Consider the following 8,621-nt stretch of genomic DNA (forward strand, 5'->3'; position numbering starts at 1 on the left):
AGCAGTGGAGAAAAGCTAAATATAACTCCAAAAAGACATAGGTGTGAGAAAAAGGAGAAATGGCTTTAAGATGCTCAAGTTAAGAAAGACCAATCATAGCCAGGCGGTGGTGGCGCACGCCTTTAATCCTAGCACTTGGGAGGCAGAGGCAGGCAGATTTCCGAGTTCGAGGCCAGCCTGGTCTACTGAGTGAGTTCCAGGACAGCCAGGGCTACACAGAGAAACCCTGTCTCGAATCCACCCCCCCCAAAAAAAAAAAAAAGAAAAGAAAAATGGAGTAATGAGCCAATGAGGTGGCTCGTAGAGTGCTTGCTGACAAACCTGATCCAAGATCCCAGATGCAGAGTACAGCCTCTTGCAAGCTGTCGCCTGCCCTTACAAGGATTTTGTGGTTGTGTGTGTGTGTGATGTGTGTGTGTGTAATAATAAAGGAAAAACTGCAATGATAAAATAAAGACCAGCGTCAAAGACAGTGGCCAGCATGTCTTTTAGAAGGCTTAGTAATAGCAAGACTTCATGTATCTATGCATCTAGTGAACTGGGCCTTCCAAAATGACTAGAGAAATGGAAATGTTAAGAACCCTGATTTAGCCAGGTGTGGTGGTGGTGTACTCCTTCAACCCAAACACTCAGAAGCAGGAGCAGGTGTATTTCTAAGTTCCAGGCCACCTTGGTCTATATAGCAAGTTCCAGGATGCCCAGAGCTACATAATGAGATCATCTCAAAACAAAACACCACCACAAAAAACAAACAAACAACACCAAAGCCACCACCACCACAAAAGATAGGAGATGGAAATGGAAGAAGACCCCAATATCAACTTCTGGTCTCTCTATACACACACATACATTGCAAATGCACACATAAATAGACACAAATATGTAATATGCATACCAAAAAGAAAATGAGTTAGAACACAACCTAGGTTACCTGAGACCTTGTCTCAAAATAAAAACCAAAAAGTCCCCGCTTATCTGGGTGTGAGAGTGCACACCTGTGATCATAAGACTTGGTAGAGTGACGGACAGTAGTAACTCAAGCCTTTAATCCCAGCACTTGGGAGACAGAAGCAGGCAGATTACTGAGTTCGAGGCCAGCCTGGTCTACAGAGTGAGTTCCAGGACAGCTGGGGCTATACAGAGAAACCCTGTCTCAAAATGACCTCCCCCCCCAAAAAAAAATCAACCAAACAAGACTTGGTAGGACAATCGGGGAGGTTTGCCACAAATCCAAGACCAGTCAGGGATATGGTGAATTCTAGTTCTTCTGAACAACAAAGTAAAGAGACCCTGTTAAAAAGGAGTGGGGAGGGGAAGGAGCAGAGGAGAGGAATCCAGATTTGAGGAACTGGTGTTGGAGTGGATGCCTGTATCGCTTGCAGCATTTAGCTATCATAGCAAAAGGATATTAAGTTTGCAACCAGAAGCTTAGGGTTTTTTGTTTTGTTTTGGTTTTTTGAGACAGGGTTTCTCTGTATAGCCCTGGCTGTCCTGGAACTCACTCTGTAGACCAGGCTGGCCTTGAACTCAGAAATCTGCCTGCCTCTGCCTCCCAAGTGCTGGGATTAAAGGCCTGCGCCGCCTGGCTCCAGAAGCTTAGGTTACATGGTAACATTTTGGCTTAGAGAGAGGGTCTGGGGGGAGGGGAGGAAGATGGCACACTAAGTACCTGGGAATAGAACAGCAGGAAAGAGCACTTGCCTAGCACACATGGAGCCTTGAGTCCAATACCCAGAAGCTAAATAAATTAATGAGTAAAGACATCCAGCTCAGCTCGGACACAAAACCTACACTAATGATCTGCTGCAAGACAGAGGTCATGATAAGGCCTGGATCCTGGCATGAGAAGCTGACAGCTAGCTTGTCATGCTTGTGTTACGTTTCCTGTCAATCTTATTTTGTGTGTGTGGAGAGCTATGTGCGTTTTCATGTGTGTATGGGTGCATGTGTCTCCACTCCTGTAGAAGGCAGAGGCCCATCTAGGGGATAGTTCCCCAGATGCCATCCATCTTGTTTTCCAGAGTCTCTCACTCTGACCTAGGCTCACCGTGACCCGAGGCTCATGCTGCCTCCTAGTATGGGCTTACACGTGTTTGCTCACTTCGAGTTTGGGGAATTCACATCAGCTCCTGCACGGGTGGTAATAAGCTGTGTCAGCTGAGCCCTATTTCTCTAATTCATTTTGTGTTTGTCTGTGTATATCGTTTGAGTGTGTATAGGTACTGCAACACACATGTTGAGGTGGGAGGACAACCTGCAGGACATGGTCCTCTCCTTCCACCACGTGGGTTCCAGGGATCCAACTCAGGTTTTCATATTTGGCAGAAAGGAGCCATCTCACTGGCCCTCCCTGTGCATACCTCTTCTTTTGGGAGCTTCACTCTGTAGCCCAGGCTGGCCTGAAGCTCGCTGTGCAGCACAGGCTAAGCATGACTCCTGACAATATTCCCGCTTCGGTCTCTAGAGCGATGAAGCTGCAGACAGGAGCCTCTTCAGTCTTACAATGTAATTCCCCTCAGGAGTCACAGAGCGCCCGTTCTCCTGGTTCAGCGTGCTGCATAAACCACAGCAAAGTGACTCTAATGTCTCTGAGACACTGTTGTAGGTTGAGTATCAATGCAATAACACACAGGCGTTCTGGAAATTATCCCTGGATTCAATCAGAAGTAATATATTTTCCATATGTAATTTTTTCATTTTACTTAAGAAAGACAATGTTCTTGACGTTCTTCCAATTTAACTTCTGAATTTAAATGTTAGAAATGAAATAGGTTTGAGCTGAAAACCCAGTTACATTATTTCCAGCGCCGACCCCGAAAGCGTCGGCTTGCAGACTAGGAATCCAGCAGCAGGCTCTGAAGGCTAAGCAGAAGCCCAATGGACTCTTCAGATCCTGTAAAATCACCAGATCCCAGGCATGGTGGTGAACATCTGTAATGTCAGGAAACTGAGGTGAGGGGGTTGAAGGTGCTGTAAGGTTAGCCTGAGCTACATAGCCTAGGTCAGTCCCAGACCTTTTCTCTAGGGGAAAAAAAATTACATGCAGCTTGGCCAAAAAGTAGTTTGATTTCCTTAGCTGGCCATGGAAGCCCACATCTGTAATTCCAGCTCCCAGAGCCTGCAGGAGGAGCACTGTCATGGATTTGTAATTCCAACAAGGAGACAGAGACAGGAAGATTCTGGGGGCTTGCCTGACTAGCCAATCTAGTTGACTTAGCAAAATTTAGGTTCAGTGGGAGACCGTCTCAAGAAAATATGGTGGTTCATGCCTTTAATCTCACTTTTTTCTCTTTCTTTTTTTCTTTCTTGTAGCCCTAGCTGCCCTGGAACTCACTCTGCAGACCAGTCTGGCCTCTAACTCAGAAGTCCACCTGCCTCTGCCTCCCAAGTGCTGGAATTAAAGGCGTGTGCCACCACTGGCTGTGTCCCACAAGTTTACAGAACTAATGTTTTCAGGATTCTCTTGGCTTTCATCAATTCTCTTGCAAATCTCTTATGGACTTTAGCTAACTAGAGCCTGAAGCCCAAGGAAGAACTGACACTAGGGATTTGGGAGTGTCCCAAAACATAAGACTAACAGTACTAACAGAAAAGTTACCTCTTAAGGTAAAATAGAGCCAGATGTGGTGGCTGAGGTAGTAGGATCATGAGTTCAAGATCAGCCTGAGCCATATGTGGAGTCTTTTATGTCTCTCGAATGATGTGATTCATGTTGTTGGGGAAGCACGTTCTTTAAGTGTTTTAAAAAACTCAAAAGAATAGTCTCTTAGTCTCGAGCGGAGAGAATAACAAAATTATAAAATTTAAGAGGAAATATTACAGATTATGTTTTAAAATGACTAAACACAGGGATGTAGCTCAGTTGGTAGCAAGCACGAGGCCCCGTATTTGGATTCCCAGCACAGGGGACATGGGAGGCAGGATCAGTAATTCAAGGTCATCCTGAGGTAGAATTCGAGGCCAGCCTGGGCTAAGACTACCCCCAAAAGCAAACAAAAATCTTTGCCAAATAACTCTCCTTTCTTCTATTAGAAGTCTTTGACGTGACTTGGGGTCACCTGCTTCCCTGGCATATGCCAACTGGGCTGCTGTAGACCAGGGAGACAGTAGGGTCCCTCCCAGGAAGATCAGGACTGCAGCTTGAAGTCGCTTATATTCTGGAAAGTCGAGGTTTACCTTTCCAGCACGGCAGTTCCCGTGCTTCATTTTGGAAAACAAACAAATAAACAAACAAACAAAACCTCCAGAGGTCGACCTTGAGTTCCCCATCTGTAAAATGGAGCAGGTCAGGCAGGGGGAGCCGGGGTACAGGATGGTGCCGCGCCCGCAACGGAAAGCAGCAGCAACAGCAGCAGCGCAGCCCGGCAGTTTGCAGGAAGTGCTCTGGGGTTGGGAGGGAGGAGGGGAGAGAGGGAGAGAGAGAGAGAGAGAGAGAGAGGGAGAGAGAGAGAGAGGGGGAGAGAGAGAGGGAGAGAGAGAGAGAGAGAGGGAGAGAGAGAGGGAGAGAGAAAGAGAGAGAGGGAGAGAGAGAGAGAGGGCGGAGGCGGGAATGCGAAAGCAGAGCCCTCGGCAGCGGAGTTTACACCGGAGCTGGGCGGAGGCGGGGCGAAACTGGGGTGAAGGGGTTAGTCAGTGGACGGGAAGGACCGGCCACCTCCCCTCGAGGAGCGCGCGGGCGGCGGGGGACGCTTGGAGGTGGCGGCGGAGGGACGTGGGGGGAGGGGCGGGGCGCGCTCCCACCGCGCGCATGCGCGCCGCCGGCCCGGAGGAGGTTCGCGGCCGCGGCGCGCCCAGCACCGACGGTGCGCACGCTGGGAGAGGAGGAGCCGCCCCGCCCTCGCTCGCCGCGCCACCCGGGCCCCCGAGGCCTGCGGGGGTGCCCCTAGAGGGGACGGGCGGACACCTGTCTCTTCCGCGGGGGGTTCGGGATCCCGGGCCCGGGCCTGCTGTCGACCCCTTCCCTTCCCCCACGAAGAGCGGGGCGGGAGCGCCTGGCCACGTTTCCGAAGAGTCCGCTCCGGGTTTTCCCGCCCACTTGAACTCCGCGAGCGCTCCGAGCGCGCGGCGCGCTTCCCTCCACCGGGCGCGCCCGAGACCTCGGCCGGAACTCGTTGTGCCGCCCCCTCCTCTCCTCTCCCTCCCCCGGGGACGGAAAGTGGCCTCGCCGGCCCCTCGGCCCCCAGGTCCCCGCGGCCGGGCCTCCACGCCCCTGCTCTCCGGGGTTCCGACTGGGGCCGGCACCGGCGGCTGGCGAGCGCCCTCCTAAGGAGGCCGCGCGGAGGGACTATTTAACGTGTCCGTGCGCCCGGTGCTGCGGCCGCGCTCCGAGCTCTTCCTGGAAACTCCCGCCTCGGGGCGCCAGGAGAGCCGGCCGGGGGGAGGGGCGCGCCGGGCAGGCCCCCTCCTCCCCGGGGGAGGGCTCGGCGTCCCCGCCCTCCTCGCTGCCCGCGGGAGGGAGGGCGGGCGGGGGAGGGGAGGGCGCGGAAGCCGAGGTGGGGGGCGCTTCCCGCCCCACCCCGCCTCCAGAACAACGGGTGCCCGCTGCCGCCCCCTGCCGCTCGCCGTCGGGGGGCGCCGCGTCCGTGGGAACCGCAGCCCCGGCGTCCTAGATCTGGCCGGTTTCCCGTCCCGAGAACTCGCAGCCACTTTGGAGAAGCCGGTGGGAGCGACTTAGGCCCCCCGGCAGCCGGAGCTGGCCACAAGTCACTTAGCCTGGCGACCTCTCTCGGACTTTTAAATAACAACGGGGGGTGGGCTGGGGCGAAGCGTGGCGCGGCTCTCACTCCGGAAGCCAAAGTACTGGTTGTGGGTTTTTTTTTTTTTTTAAGGGCTACCAACCGCGCGAACTCGGCTTTTGCAGTTGAAACCCTTTTCTCCCCCAGTGTGCACACAAAGGTCGAAGTCAGGAAAGTTGATGATGGCAGCCCTCATGACTGCGCTTTAAAAACACACACACACACACAACTCGTGGCCTTCTCTGAAGAGGCACGCTGCTCTCTGAATCCAGAGGAAGAGAAGGAAAAAAAAAACATTCGAAAGACCCCGGAAAAGTTCAGTGAGCCAGCCACATTTCGACATTTCCCAGATTTTGCAATATTGAGCTGGGTTCCTGCCAACTTACTGCCAAATTATAAATTTCTCAAGATGAAGGGTGTTCAACCAAATTGCTGCCAGGCCCCGTAAGCAGGCACGAACAACACCGACTTAATTACACCTTATTCTTTCTCTCGCAGCCTTATTTAATTCGCTGCTGGATAAAGTCCTCAACCCGGGTGTCAGTAACTGGCCTTTTTCTGGGGCTGAACAATCGCACACTTTCCATGTCTCAGTAGTTCCAAGAATTGTATAACCCATCGCCCTCTGTTTCCGTTTTCTACTCGATGTTGTCCTAAAATGCAACCCAGTCAGGTAAATTCTTTTCTTTCCCGGGGACTGAAAAGACAGTCTCCGGGGAAACAAACATCACACTTGCAAGAAAGTGTTCTTTTAAGAAAAAAGATTTAAGCCAAGAAACCGAATTTGTTGTTTAATGTGAACCCCTGAAGGGGGATTAGGCATAGAGAGGTTGAATGCGGTTAAACCAGCTTAATCGCTTTCTTTTGTTCTGGCTCTTCCCATTTACTTAATGTGTTTTAAGGTGATTTGACACAACCTAAACTAATTTCTTATATGTTAGTGTAGTCTACCCGTGAGCCAAGCAATGGAACAAAGTATAGAAGTCTGTGGGACCCTTGACATTTTCTAGAATTCCATACTAAACAGCTCTATGACCAAGAAGTAGGAAGGGGAGTTTTGAAGGGACAGGAGAGGTTGTGTTTTCTTTCTTTTTTTTTCTTCCTTTTTTAAAATCTGGAGACTTTAACCTGTTAGCCCACTTTTGTTAAGTCCCGCTAGAAGCCCGCTAGAAGCCACCTTTGCTTATTTCTGCCTGAAATGGGTTTGTTGTTTGTGGTCTCTGTTGTTTTCCAGTAGGCTGGGAAGGAAGCTCCAAGTCTGGGGCTCTGCTCTGGTAGATTCCAGGCTTTCTGGCCTTTACTCTTGCTCTTAAATAACAATTGCCCCAAGTTCCTTCTCCTTAGACCCAGATTGAGGGCATTCATTCACAAATGAGTCTTGAGCCTCCCTCTGAATGTCCGCTTCTGTATGAAGCCACCACCACACCAAGGCTTGCAAAGACACAAGCAGGAAAGCCTGGCAGAAATAATCTTCATTTCTGTTGTACTTTTAAATCCTTTTACACCTCGGAGGAATAATAGTAATAATAATAGCTGCTTTAACATGTGAGAGCTAGACCTTGTTCTAAATGCTCAGTGACTAAACTCCTCACAGCAGGTCCAAGGGTTGGCCTCGGTTGCCGCCACCATTCTAGAGTGGGAGCAGTTACCAGGAACACAGAGGCTGAGAACAATAGTTCTAGGATTTGAATACCGGCTGTTTCCAGCTGCTTCTTGTCACCTAAGCTGACCCTCATTTAACTGTCCATGGAATGAACAGCGTCTATTCACCACTTTTTTCCATGGAGAAGGTTGTCTATATGAGCAGCAGCTCCTAGACTAGGCGAGGCTGTTCGCTATGGAACTTCAAGGAAGTGAAATTTGAGATGTGCTCAGAGGAAGCGTTCCCAAATCAGATTAGTGTCTTGGAAACCAGCGTCCGACTGTCAGCGTCTGCATTCTAAGAGCTAACCAGGATAGACACATTTGGGCAGTGGCACAGTGATGCGTTGGAACATGCCTACTACTTGATAAAAAAGAGACGAGCTGCCTGGAAAACAGCGTGGATACTCTTATGGTGGACCAGAGAGGCGTCAGGAAGTGAAAGTGGGAAGAGAGGAGGTGATGGAAGGTGAGAGAAAAATAAATGTAGCATGTGTGCACTTTGGATCTGTAGTGCAGTGCAAAGACTGAGGATCAAGGTCATGCAGAAAAGAAGCTCATGGGCGTGTTGTGACAGAGTCACAGAAGGAACATAAACACGAAAACCCCAGCACAAGACCAGGAAGGCGGTGAGGGGTTGGGTTGGTTGTCTCTCCACACGGGGCTCTGGAACAGGAATCGTTTTAGGTTGGATTAGTGGAAACACAGCTCCTGGAACAGGGAAAGGGCTGCACTCTGCCGGGTTAAACCATTCCTAAGTAATGAGGTCTCCTCTAAGGAGTATCATAATGAAAACAATTAACAAAATTAAAGGGGAAGCTTCAATCCCTGGCTTATCAGGAAAGCTGGACTTCTGAGTGATGGAAAAAGAATTGGACTTACGAAGTGTGGTGTAGTCTCACGTGTCTGGAATCCTACTGCTACGGAGGCAGAGACTGGAGGAGCTCTACAAGTTTGAGGCCATCCCAGTCTACATAGAAAGTTCCAGACTAGCTGGGCAGTGGTGGCGCAAGCCTTTAATCCCAGCACTTGGGAGGCAGAGGCAGGCAGATTTCTGAGTTCGAGGCCAGCCTGGTCTACAGAGTGAGTTCCAGGACAGCCAGGACTATACAGAGAAACCCTGTCTCAAAAAAATCAAAAAAAGAAAAAGAAAAAGAAAGTTCCAGACTAAGACCCTGTCACAAATTTTTTTTTAAAAAGTTTTGATTTTTTGGCTTTTTTTTTTTTTTTTTTTTTTTTTTTTTT

At 50.1% G+C, this 8,621-nt stretch overlaps 1 long non-coding RNA gene across 1 annotated transcript in view; it reads right to left on the reverse strand.

The window, feature by feature from the left end:
- Window positions 1-4,448, reverse strand: part of LOC116096799 — a 27,784-nt gene extending 23,336 nt beyond the window's left edge. Inside the window, exons 1-2 of the long non-coding RNA XR_004121117.1 lie at window positions 4,177-4,448; window positions 2,361-2,931 (exon numbers count right to left, since the gene is read on the reverse strand). This is a non-coding gene — a long non-coding RNA (uncharacterized LOC116096799). The remainder of the gene's footprint in view (window positions 1-2,360; window positions 2,932-4,176) is intronic.
- Window positions 4,449-8,621: the final 4,173 nt, after the last annotated feature.

This window comes from Mastomys coucha, unplaced genomic scaffold (genome assembly GCF_008632895.1).
Source record: "Mastomys coucha isolate ucsf_1 unplaced genomic scaffold, UCSF_Mcou_1 pScaffold18, whole genome shotgun sequence".
Lineage (NCBI taxonomy): Eukaryota > Metazoa > Chordata > Mammalia > Rodentia > Muridae > Mastomys > Mastomys coucha.